The sequence below is a fragment of the Coptis chinensis genome, chromosome 4, assembly GCF_015680905.1.
Source record: "Coptis chinensis isolate HL-2020 chromosome 4, ASM1568090v1, whole genome shotgun sequence".
Classification (NCBI taxonomy): Eukaryota; Viridiplantae; Streptophyta; class Magnoliopsida; order Ranunculales; family Ranunculaceae; genus Coptis; species Coptis chinensis.
The window spans coordinates 2,651,302-2,665,231 of NC_141459.1; the positions used below are offsets into that span (position 1 = coordinate 2,651,302).

Consider the following 13,930-nt stretch of genomic DNA (forward strand, 5'->3'; position numbering starts at 1 on the left):
GCGAAAACATGATTCACAATTTTTGATATATATATATATATATAAAAGAGTTTAAGTTATATATATATATATATATAGTTATGATTGTTGAACAAGTTTTTAAAAGAGCCGGTGCGTATGCACGGGTCTACTTTCTAGTCTTAATATTAAAGCTCCCACAAGGGATATTTTTCGAGCTATATTAAAACTCCACGTCATCTTCTATTAAAACGGAAATTTCTCTCCTATTTGAAAAACGAGATTTTTTTTTTACAACGGGAATTCCTCTCTTATTATAACGGGAATTCTTCTCCTATTAAAACAAAATTTCTTTTCCAATTGAAAAAACGGGTTTTTAAAACTTAATTAAAACTTCATTTAAAACAATTTGTTAAAAAATTAAAACGGGTTATTGACTAAAACGGTAATCAACGGGTTAAAAAAAAAATCTAAATGTTTTCAAAAAAGCAAACAACAACCCCCACAAAGGTCATGGAAAGCAAATTTGTATGCACGGGCCTACAAGCTAGTCTTAATATTAAAGCTCCCACAAGGGGTATTTTTCAAGCTCTATTAAGATTCAACGTCATCTCCTATTAAAACGGAAATTTCTCTTATATTATAAGGAGAATTCTTCTCATATTAAAACAAATTCTAACACTTTTAATTAAAGCGGGAATTATTCTCCTATTAAAATGAGAATTCCTCTCCTATTAAAAATTAAGCGAAAATCTAGCGTATCTAATTAAAACGGGAATCATTCTCCTATTAAAACATAATCTCTCTCCTAATTGAAAAAACGGGGTTTTACAATTTAATTTAAAATAATTTGTTATAAAATTAAAACGGGTTAGCGACTAAAACAATAGTCTCAATTTTCTAAAAAAATTATCCCAAAAGGGGTATTTTTCGAGCTCTATTAAAATTCCACATCATCTCCTATTAAAACGAGAATTTCTCTCCATATTTGAAAAACGGGAATCCTTTTATAACGGGAATTCCTCTCCTATTAAAACAAATTCTAGCACTTTTAATTAAAGCGGAAATCATTATCCTATTAAAATGTGAATTCCTCCCCTATTGAAAAGGGAAAATCTAGCATATCTAATTAAAACAAGAATTATTCTCATATTAAAACAAGATCTCTCTTCCAATTGAAAAAACGGGTTTTTAAAACTTAATTTAAAATAATTTGTTAGAAAATTAAAATGGATTAGCGACTAAAACGGTAGTTAAAAGAGCTGGTGTGTATGCACGGGCCTACAAGCTAGTCTTAATATTAAAGCTCCCATAAGGGGTATTTTTCGAACTCTATTAAAATTCCACGTCATCTCCTATTAAAACATAAATTTATCTCCTATTTGAAAAACGGAAATCCTTTTTTACAACCGGAATTCCTCTCCTATTATAACGAAAATTATTCTTCTATTAAAACAAATTCTAACACTTCTAATTAAAGCGGGAATCCTTCTCCTATTAAAACAGAATCTCACTACCCAATTGAAAAAATGGGTTTTTAAAACTTAATTAAAAACAATTTGTTAGAAAATTAAAACGGGTTAGCGGCTAAAACGATAGTCCCAATTTTCTAAAAAAAATCTAAATGTTTTCAAAAGAGCCGGTGTGTATGCACGGGCCTACAAGCTAGTCTTAATATTAAAACTCCCACAAGGTGTATTTTTCTAACTCTCTTAAAATTCCACGTCATCAACTCCTATTAAAACGGGAATTCCTCTCATATTAAAAAGAGAAATTTTAGCAATTCTATATTTAAAACGGGAATCTTTCTCCTATTATAATGGAAATTCTTCCCCTATAGAAAAAGAAAAATCTAACACTTCTAATTAAAACGAGAATCATTCTCCTATTAAAAACGGAAATCACACTTTTAAATTAAAACGTGATCCCTTATTCACTTAAAAAATGGATTTTTAAAACTTAATTAAACCAATTTATTAGAAAATTAAAACGGGTTAGCGACAAAAACAGGAATCCCAATTTATTGTAAAATTTATATATGTATAGTTATGATTGTTGAGCAAATTATTAAAAGAGCCTGTGCGTATCTACTATCACCTCTCTCTATATATTAAAGCAGAGTCCAGCTGAGGTGGCAATCACAATCCTAGGTGGCAATTTCTTATAACAGAGCTCTCCCACGTAGACTCATCTCTCCACTAAAACTTTGTAGACAGATAACATCACAATCTATTAAATATTATTAGAACAAATTCTATTAGCAATCGAATCCGTACGACAAATAGATAACAAATTCTATTAGCAATCGAATTGTGCTGCTCATCTTCTATATATTAACAATAATTTTTCCTGCTCATCTTCTACATTCTTCCTGTTGATTCATTGAAAGGTTCACTTCTTTTTCTCTTTTTCTCTTTTCCTCATTATCTATTTATTCTATACAATAACATGCTCTTTGACATTGAATGGTCTTGGATTCATAGTGAATTCCCATCGAGTTCCCTTGAATATATTGCTTGTGCACAACTTTGTTCATCTGCACAAGTTATCTGCTGATCTATCCGCAACTTCGAGTCCCCCGAATCTACATTCTATATAATAAAGAGTCCTGGCAAAGTATTTGCCTTAATCTCAATTCTTTTGTTAAACTTGAAAATAAATAATGGAACACCCACCGTGTTTAATATATGCCACCGTGTTTAATAGATAAAAATAGTTGCTAACACCCACAGTGTAGATCAACATAGATAGCTTGGACTGGCAGTAACTTCACCATCAGTCGATAAGAGGTTCACCTTAACCTATACACACAATATTGGTCGATAAGTCATTAAGTCAGACACACATATATAATGAACAACCATGGTGTACAATTAAGAATCAAAGAACCAAAGTTTTGAGAAAGGTCCTTTGCAGTCTTTCCAAGGAAAGTTGTTCCCAACATGATGGAATGCAAAGAAGACAACTAAAACTAGCATAAGCAACTAAAAGCACATAAAACTTAGATCTCACAAGGCAGCCAACAAAATCACTACACATAGAAGCGTAAAACATCTAACATTTTTTTAAAATGATTCAAATGTATATACCGGAATCTCCAAGCACATAAAACTTTTCGATTGTAATCGACTCCGCAACTTCAATGAAATAGCAAGATTCAAATTCTGATTAGGAGCAATAACACGCGATCCTACATATTTTTCAAGTTCAATATTCTCTTTACAATTCAAGCCACATGACACGCTTGGGCAAGACATGATGATGGAAATAATACTCTTGGTATAATCGAAGTTAAGGTTCTCTTATATGTGAATCTGTTCTTCATCAAGGTAGTACATTGTAACACCACCTATAATGAATCCCAATACTAGCAAACCAAACAACAAGAAACACACATAAGCTGACCAGAAAAATCCCCAACAAAACCTCACCACCAACTTCAAAAGAAAACTTTAGTTCAGAAAACTTTAGTCTGAAACCATACCTCGCAATGCGTCAACATATGTAATTAGATTGGGCACATTCAACATTGTAAGAATCTAGTAGCACTAATCATAGCGTCTTTGATTTGTTTCATTAGATTTCTTTTGGTACTTTCGAGAGCCATTGAAGTGAATATGAAAAGTAAATAAAATGGAGAGACTCGGGAAAAAGGCAAGAGTAAAAATAACCTGGTACTACTGCTGCAAAATATTGTATTTTGGGAGAAAGGGAAGTGAAGAGTTTGTTGAAGTCATCTGAGACTTGATCACTAAAGAATACTTGAAACTCAGGGGTTTGAGGGCCAAGGCCTTGCGATTGAAATATGCATTATATGACTTCTACTATGGTCTGTATTGCAAGGAATGTATTACATCCTCTTGAACATCCCAAGTTTGCAATATAAATAATTGTAATCGATGGAGAGGAAGAAGAAACCCAAGCTTCTCTCCAATCGTTTCTCTTATCATTCCCTTGGCACCATCCATTGCCCCTCAGATTCCACTTTGAATACCCATGTAGGCCCTTACATATGCAGATGAACATCTTGCTCCAACCGGCACATTATTGCGGTCATATTAGTGCACTACGGGTATTCCACTTTGAAATTCTTGGGCTCTTCTAGCCTTCTTTCAAGGTTGCCTCACTGAGGTAGGCTTCGAAGTCAGTGGAGGCTCGATGACCTTATGACATAGTTGATACCAAGCCCTGAAAGGGGGGGGTTTACTCTTTCTCCTCTTTCATCTCAATTCTTACTTTGAGCCTGAAAATAAAGAATGGAACTGACTTACCTGTGAAAAAACAAAAAATGGAACAATATTAATCTCAATTTCATTTCTATCTTATTGAACTTTAACCGTTTATTTCCGGTTCTTCTACGTCCATCCTGTATAATAGACATCATGGATTAGATCAAGGAAGCTAATAAGTGTCTTTATTGTAGTATGACCAATTACCATACCCTTATTAATGGAAATAATAGTCCTAGAACTGAGTTAACTCCTAGAACTACGAGTTCTCAAACTAGAAATAAATAGATAGACCTATATCCTCAATTACAATTGAATAAAAATTCCATTCCGAACCCCAACTCACATTGATTTTTTGTTCAAAAAATTAGAGAATCCAAATTTGATTGTCACGTCATAAGAAAAAATTAAAGTAACTTATGTAGAGAAAGTTCCGGAGAAGAAAAAATCAACATGCACAAATTTTACAAACGAGACAGGATAGGAAATGTAACAACCTGATTGGTTTGACACATAGCCTGAGCTTCATAACGTTTGGAAAGATTGGCAGTGAAACCTACGCTTACGATTCATAACAAATCCACAAAGCTTCCTCCATCTCTTGAATGGTTCATCTGATGAGTTTTCGTTGCTTATTCCTTATATATTAGATTGTGAGACCTTCATAAGCTGATATCCATTATTCATAGCACAATAACATTCATAGTATCACGAGGAGTCAGCCATCCTACAGAGAGCATGCCATACTAGTTTGTATATATTTATTTTATTGACTAATTTATTTTACAATGCAGAACTAAATGGATATCTCCAAAAAACTGAAGGCAAAACAAGCACGCATCGAAAGAATGTTTAAGTTTAGAGCAAAGGGAAACCATACACACAGAAGAAGAATGCATAACACACCAAGACAAAACTCACCCACCGGTCAAGCATTTGGTAATTCTTATCACATTCATTTATCTCAACAACACAAGCACGTACAAGCACATGAACTAACATATCTTTATCTCAACAGCACAAACACATGGATATTTTTCTTCATATCCATTATTTTTTCCATACAATAGCAACGTGCAATCATCCCCCGTGATTTCACATTCACAATACCAATACTTTCTTTATGTTCAACATTCAACAGCACAAGCACATGGATTCTTTCCTTCGTATCCATTATCTTTTCAGTACAATAGGAACGTGCAATCATCACCTATGATTTCACATTCACAATACCAGTACTTTCCTTATGTTCAACATGCACCAGGTAAAAAAAATTCATATTTATATTATATTTATATACGTTTATGAGAAGTTAATTACATCATTATGTGTGCAGCAATTGGATATAACAATGTGCAACCATCACATCCAATCTCACAATCATTATTCTAACAGACTCAATATGCAAATCTTCCTCAATATCAATCAGGTACAATATTGGAAATATGATAATATATTTATGAAATAAAACTTTTAGGATTCTTACTTTTCTCATATATACGTCTAGATATTGGCTCTTGCAATACACAAAGGTCACAAGAGGTTTCGACTGTATACACAAATGCCACAACCTTGGCAAGCGATGATCATATGGAAATTGATTATGATACAATTGGTAATACCTTATTAATGCATTTCTTAGTGTATATCACAAAATCATTTGTTAACACCTTATTAATGCTACAGACGATGACAATTTAGCAAACGAGATGTTTACAGATCAACAGAACAATCAAGACAAAGTTGTCACCAATAGTAAGTTCTAATTGTATTATTGTTTTGCTAAATTAATTTATATTATTAACATGTGTGCATTTTCATTTTCAGGAAAATTCTACGCTGGTGGAATTTCGGAGGACCTTCAAGTGTCTGCTCTCACTGTGGTGCTATACTTTGGTATGAGGAGAGGAACACAAAATATAAGAGACCCAAGAGTCCAAAGTTCACCATCTGTTGCCAACAAGGGAAGGTAAAATTGCCATTACTAAAAGAACCTCTGAGTTTTCTAAAACAACTCATGGACTACAATGGGGGACCTAGATCAAGAAAATTCAGAAAAAGCATACGGTCATACAATACGATGTTTGCTATAACGTCTATGGGTGGAAAAATAGACAAAGATATAAACAAACAAGGTCGTGGACCCTATGTTTTCAAATTGACTGGACAAAAGCATCATAAGATAGGTTCTTTACTGCCAATGCCAGGCCAGATTCCAAGATTTGCTCAGTTATATATACACGACACAAAAACGAAGTTCAAAATCGAGTGGATTTTTTGAAAAGAAAAGAAAAAGAAGATCCGAAAAACATAGATAAAGAAATTGTTGACGGATTGATAAAAATGTTCAATGTTGAGAATAATCTGATAAAATCTTTCAGAACAACAAGAGAAAGATTCTGAGAGTCTGATTTGATCCACGTGTGCTTGAGAATCATCGGAACATGAAACAAGGATGCAAGGCAGTACAACATACCAGAGGCAGCAAAAGTTGCTAGATTAATTGTTGGATACGGACATGAAAATAATAACGGTAGAGACGTAATTGTCGAGAAAAGATCATAAGGCTTAAAAAGGATGAATGAGTTACAAACCAAGCTTTATGGCTATGCAGTATCCTATTCTTTTTCCATTTGGAGAAGAGGGTTTCCATTTGTAGATTTTAAAAAATAATGTACGTGGAGGTAAGCTGACAAAACGCAATACAGTAAGCATTAGAGAATTCTATGCTTACGAGGCTTCAACATAGAAAAATGAAGGACGCATTAATCGATGAGAGGTGGATGTCTTTTGAGCCAGTTAGTTGTTGATGCAGAAACAAGCGTGGTGGAACTCCGCCTACGTTGGATACGTGATAACCAGAAAAAGATCATATCAAAATTGTACCAAGGTCTCCAAGATGCAGTTGTTGTCGGAGACACAACACTAGCTTTAGTTGGAAAAAGATTAGTTCTACATTCTAGAGTAGACTGTAAGATAAAACAAATAAAATAAAATAAAATAAACGTGGATAACTAGAAAAAATTACCTTGAATTTACAATTCTTCAATGCTTCATTTCCAAATTTTGAGTATATTTATCATACTCAAAGTCGTAGCATTGCTTGATGAAATTATCAGTAATGATCAACCAAACCAGAAATAGCAGTACTGCCAGAGTGCCAATGGCGAGTGTTTTTAAATTGTTGAATAGTAAATAAATATCGCTATGTGGAACTCACGATATTTATTTAATATCGCGGTAATGCGTGTTTCTAATTAGTTGGAATTTGGATTACACGTACATGGAATTCGCATACTAATTATTATCATTGTTGAATATTAAAGAAATATCGCTATGTGGAACTCACGATATTTCTTGGCATATTACTTTAGCAAATATAATTAACAAATGTATCGGTAAATGCCATATCCGGAATATTGTATCGGCATGATGGTAGATATTATGCCAACATGTATATAAACTTATTCACAATTTAACGTACTAATTATGTTTAATTTTTTGTGCAGCAAAATGGATGATGATAAAATATTTCCTATTTCAAGGAAAGCAATATTGAATCAGATACTGTTACATAACGAAATTTATACACACCCAGTTTACAAAACGGAAATTATAGGCGATAGATTTGGATCTAATGTGACTATAGACGTTCCTATTCTACAAGGAATATTTAAAGAATATTGTGACGATTATGATAATTTGTCAACATTGCAAACATGCTATGGAACTCTAGAAGAAACACAAAATATAGCTGAAAATCAAACTGCATAGGCTGCTCTCACATCACTTCGTGAATTGTACCAATTCGATGTCAGAGATTTCAACTTCAAAGAACTTAGCCATATACGACAACAACTTAAAGAAGCAAGGAGCGAAATCAATCCTCTGTGTCAGATTCATGAAGAAGCTACAAATGAAATCATACAACTTCAAGAAGCCAATGAACATTATTTTCATGAAATAAATCAAGAACTGCATGTCGATATCATGCACGTTGGACAAGAAAATAGAGAATTACAAACATCATTTGCTAATGTTGACATGACGAGTGATGAAGTTGTTAAGATAATCAACATTAGTGATGATGATGATCAGTAGAATAAATTTTAATGGAACTATTACTTATTTTAGGAGCAATACTTAGGTTATAGATTGGGCCAAGTTTTAAACTTATCAAGCACGCAAATATATGTTTAAATTTATTACATGTTTGTGATTTATTACGCAATAATTTCTCAATTAGTTAAATTACATGATAATACCCTTACTCCTATTACACAATGTTGGAAATGAAATTTCTCAATTAGTTAAATTACATGATAATTCCCTTACTCCTATTACACAATGCTGGAAATGAAAATTTCATAAAAGAACCCGGGCATATGCCCGGGTATAATACCTTCTATATACTAAAGCAGAGACCTCTAATGGAGGATTTTCTCTTTCATATGTGGCATTCTAATATGAGAGTTAGTTTTTTCTCTCTCCTATGTGGCACTCTAATATGAAAGACAGTTTTTTCTAATAGCCTACAATCCCACGTACATGGAATCTCTTTGGAGAGTTTGAGTGTATTTCTAATTTTTATATTTGGAGAGTTTGAGTATATTTCCAATTCTTATATATTTGATCAAATAAAAAAAAATTGCTAAAAAATAGGTGATTTGTAAAAAGTAATTTCCTATTACGAATCAAACACTTTTAGTGTTCAAATTATTATATATTTGATCAAATAAAAAAAAATTGCTAAAAAACAGGTGATTTGTAGAAACTAATTCCCTATTACAAATCATACAATTTTAGTGTCTATGATAAAGCACCGACTTATTTCAAATATATCCTTAACACGGCCTCAAAACATAGTTAAAAACAATTATTATATAAAAAAATAACATCACAAAAAATATAATAGAAAATGAAAAAAAAAAAATAACGACAAAGCAACAATGACAAATATTTTAAAAAATATATAATATTGAATGAAACTAACGTAAAAAAGCCATTACTTGATCCTCCAAAATAATATTTCACACGTAAACATATTTTTGTATCCTAAAAATAGAAATGCAAAAATTAAAAAATAAAACATAAAAATGAACACCATGAGTTTGCCTACCTTCAAGGACTGCCACTTAAAATTGTATCACCTGAAGTCATCCAAAATTCACCTTTCTATCTCAATCACTTATTTTGGTGAGATACTTGAATAAAAATGAGTTTGAAGAAAATGGCTGTGATTCTGATGCTACTGCTAATATTTATGTTCATGGAATCAACATTGGGTGATCGTGAGGAGACTAAACCAACGTATGATCAATGTATCAAAGAAATCTGCATGCCTCAATGTCTTACTGTAACCGGTTCAACATTAATGAGTTGTCATAGCGGTTGCTTTGTTGGATGTGACCAAGCTAAAAGAGGACATCTACTCCTGCTACCCAACGATACAACCTCATAGCAACTGATGTTATTGTTCCGGCCTGTTCGGTTGTATGTTGTCTGTAAGCATTCATTAATCCTCTTTTTTCACCAAATGATATAAGATGATTAGTGTGTATGTTTTCGACAATAGAATATCACATAATAATAGACCCATAGCAAGTTTGGTTGCGAAGTGTATTTGTACAAACTGTTAAAATTTTGATTCCTAGTATTGAGGTAATGAGGTTGTGTAACTTTAATTGGGATTGCATCATGACGCTAGGACTAACCATGCCTCAATCCTGTAACCCCGTGTGTGTTAGCAAGTTTAACTGATTATGGTGGCCAGCATCTTCTACTATAGTAACTATACTATAAGGCGTTCAATACGCTACTAATACGGTAATCAGAATGAAACAAAGGAGAGGAGAGCTTTCTCTTCTGTGTGTGTGTCTAGTGCATGGGTCTACTTTCTAGTCTTAATATTAAAGCTCCCACAAAGGGTATTTTTCGAGTTCTATTAAAATTCCACATCATCATCTTCTATTAAAACGGGAATTCCTTCTCTATTAGAAAAAGTAATTCTAACACTTCTAATTAAAACAAACGGGCTTCCCTTATTGAAAATGGAATTCCTCCCTTCATGAAGGATTTGCATAATGCGGTAAAACTAGTATCTGAAACTTTACTTCAGGGAACACTTTCTAATGTCTCATTAGGTCAACACCGACAAGTAAGAATATAGAAAGGTTCCATAACCTCGGTTTGCTCCATACTATAATTTGATCAAAATAGAGCAATTGAATGTTCACATCTCTTTGTTTTCTCTGGTTAAGGCATTTGTTTTCAAAGGAAATGCAGGAGACTGCGCTGCCTTTCTTGTAAATAGTGATAGAAAGCAGAGTGCTACTGTGAATTTTCAAGGTGTATCATATGTATTGCCTCCCCTGTCAATTAGTATTTCACTGGACTGCAAAACAGTAATATTTAACACTGCAAAGGTGAGTTAGTTTGAACATACTCTTAACTGTTGTTCATATGGAGAATCAATTGAGCATTTCACCAAGGTGTAAAACTTCCAAACTATTTCATTTTCAATTTTTCAACAATAGGTAAGCGCACAATACGGTACAAGGTCTGTTGTATCAAGCCAAAAGTTAGATGCTGCTGAAAAATGGCAAATATACAAGGAAATTGTTCCTAACTTTGCAGATACACCATCAAGAGCAAGTTCTTTACCAGAGCAGATGGGTACGACTAAAGATGCATCTGATTATCTTTGGTATACCTACAGCTTTGAGCATAATTCTACAGATGCGCAGTCTGCTATTAACATATTCTCTCTTGGACATGTGGTGCATACTTTCATCAACAACTTATATATAGGCAGGTCTTCAAACACTCATTTTTCATTATAAGATTAAACGCTTGAAATAAAAGAAGCTCCTCAGACATTAAGTTTCTTTTAGGCAAGTGATCCAGCTGCTAACTCAAGCTAGCATAATTAAGGATTAGGCATTTCACATTCTTACATTCGACATTTGTTGTTTTTTGTCCTACAGGAAATGCTCATGGAAATCCTGGTCCCAGTTCCCACTAAGTAATGGGACAAACAATATTACCTTGCTAGGTGTGATGGTTGGATTACTGGTACTGATTCCATTCCATCTATTTTAGTTCCTTTTTCACAGTTAATTTTTTTTGCTTCTTGATATCAAACTCTATCTTCTCATCATATTTCAACTTCATTACTTTTTCTTTTCCAGTTCGTATACTATAATGTATCAGCCGAATAAACTAACAATGATTACAATGTGAAGGACTCTGGAGCATACCTTGAGAGACGATTAAAGGCACTTGAATAAGGGCCGCCTCAGGATTTAAGCAATAGTGTATGGGGATATCAGGTGTGTAATTTTAGCTAAGAAGAGCTTTCTAGTAGGATCTGTACTTTTGAAGAAATTATGATCCCCTAGCTATTCTGAAATTACAAGCTTGATCATTATTTGTACCAATTAATCATTCATTATTTGTCTATTGCTATTAGGTTGGACTACTAGGGGAGGAGCTATTGATCAAGGATCGAGTAAAGTTCAATAGAGCAGCATTGTGAGCTCTTCCCCCTCACATGGTATAAGGTAATCTGAAAGTTTGAAATATCACAATTCAGAATAGGGTTCAGAATAACATATGAATGAAGTGGTAAAAATTTCATTTTGTCAATATAACCACCCAGTTTAACTCATGGCGCGCAAAATTGTAACAAGACTCAGCTTGGAAAGGAGCTTCAGTCATTTACGTAGCACGTTTACTGTTGCACTCAAAAGATTAACGCGAAAAGCTCTACCTTTTATATAGTCAAAACAGGACAAGTTTGTAGGAAACGGATATTGTGTAGATTTTATTGTTCATCCATTTACGTTTTGAAATGAGAATTTTATTTGTCATTTATGTGCAGACGACATTTGATGCACCTCAAGGAGATGATCCTGTCGTTTTAAACCTTGCTTCAATGGAGAGAGGTGAAGCGTGGATCAACGAGCAGAGCATTGGTCGTTACTGGTCCTCATTTTACAGTCCAAAAGGCGTTCCATCACAACACCGTACGATTCTTCTTTCTACCTTGATATTTATTATAGATATGTGCCTCGCATACAACTCGATAAACGCACATGAACTATGACTGTGTTACTTATTACGTCATATCTTGCCTTAGGTACCACGTACCTCGATCCTTCCTCAAACCTACAGGAAACCTCTTAGTTCTCGTTGAGGAAATCAGTGGGAACCTCTACAGATATCAGTAGATACCATTTCAAACAATGAAGTATGTGGACGGGTTTCTAGCTCCCATCCTCCCCAGCTTAGTACATGGGGACTAATTGCTTAGTACATGGGGACTAATTGCGAGAAGTGGTAGAAGACGCCAAAGTCCACCTGCTTGGAGACCAAGTGTTCAACTTGAATGCCCTTCAGGAAAGACCATTTCGAAGATAGTATATGCAAGCTATGGAAACCCACTCGGCGATTGTACACATTATGCTACTGGAAGCTGTTACTCGTCTAATACCAGAAGAGTTGTGGAAGCGGTGAGCCACCTTTCTTCCTCTTTTCATCTTCCTTTTACTTTTGTCATTTTAGTTCTCCACTTCTCCGTGAAGTGAATTACATATACTGAACTTTGATTAATTTTCAATGTACCTCAGTTCTGTCTGCTATTTGCCTACAATCACTTAAATTTTCTTGCAATAATCTCAGGCTTGTCTAGGGCAGATGCGTTGCTCCATCATCCATTCAGGAAACAACTTCGGTCAAGATCCATGTCCAGGAATTTCAAAATCTCTATTAGTTGATGCACAATGTGGATGAGCTACGGGTGTTGTTGCAGTGTCCGTTGAAGAAGACTAATTTCATTCATTCTGTATAGCATATAGTGTTCAGTATAGATTTATTTTTTTGATTCATCAAAATAAGGATATGTACATAATTTGAAAAGGTATAATGTTGTAAGTTGTAACTTGTAACACAACAATTCAAAATTATAATTGAACTTCATTCCAATCTTTAGCCTTTGACATCCTAATGCGACTATAGCTCCATGTTTTTTATATTTCTTGTCCGCGAAAACTATTTTCTATTTCAGCATAATCCAATGCTGCTGATTCATAGTATGAAATCTTATCCCTGACAAAAACATACATATAGCATTATAGCCATACAGGTACCACTTGAATGTATCAAAGTTTTGTTTCATATACAATATAAATTTTAATCAATAAAACAATAAAACAAACTTTTATTGTTTTGGGTGCCAATATAAATTTTAATGCGAAATAGGGTACCATGTATTGCATCGTAGGGTATCTGTGCTATGTGTCCAACATTCTTGTAACTTTTTTTTTGTTGTTGTTGTTGTTGTTGTTGTTTTTTTTAAAAGGCAAGTAGGGTTTTTGAGAGGTCTCTTACCCCTATGACTCTAGTAACTTTGCAATTGGTAATTTTGTAAAAGTTCTTTGTTGTTTTATGAAGTAATTTAAGTTATTGTTATTGTCACATTTTCAAAATCAATTACTTTCTTAATTATGGAATGCATGCTACATTTCCATCCAGCTTGCCTTGTAAGAGAAAGTGGTGGTGTTTTGAGTATAAATGACGAGAACTGTTCTATTGTCCAAGAATTTGTGGAGCAAATTAGTGTTATTTGTGTCATTGGAAGCTTCCATGCGAGGGGGCTAATGGACAAGGTATCATGTATATTATAATCCTTTATCTTCTTCACATCTTCTCCATTATTTTGTATATATGAATAAGTCTTATCT

The 13,930-nt window shown here is 33.7% G+C and overlaps 1 protein-coding gene and 1 long non-coding RNA gene across 6 annotated transcripts in view; one reads left to right on the plus strand and one right to left on the minus strand.

Moving 5' to 3' along the window:
• BGAL16 (beta-galactosidase 16) overlaps positions 1 to 13,930 on the minus strand; it is a 103,935-nt gene that overhangs the window by 45,586 nt on the left and 44,419 nt on the right. The gene's annotated exons all lie outside the window — the stretch shown is intronic.
• On the plus strand, positions 9,330 to 13,188 carry LOC147501184 (uncharacterized). Of its 5 annotated transcripts, none has more exons than XR_015219780.1 (7): positions 9,330 to 9,691; positions 10,724 to 11,261; positions 11,432 to 11,518; positions 11,659 to 11,749; positions 12,070 to 12,214; positions 12,328 to 12,700; positions 12,870 to 13,188. It is a non-coding gene; the product is annotated as an uncharacterized LOC147501184 (long non-coding RNA). The 5 variants fall into 5 exon arrangements; XR_015219778.1 differs by having other exon boundaries at positions 9,331 to 10,612; XR_015219779.1 differs by having other exon boundaries at positions 9,337 to 11,080; positions 11,174 to 11,261.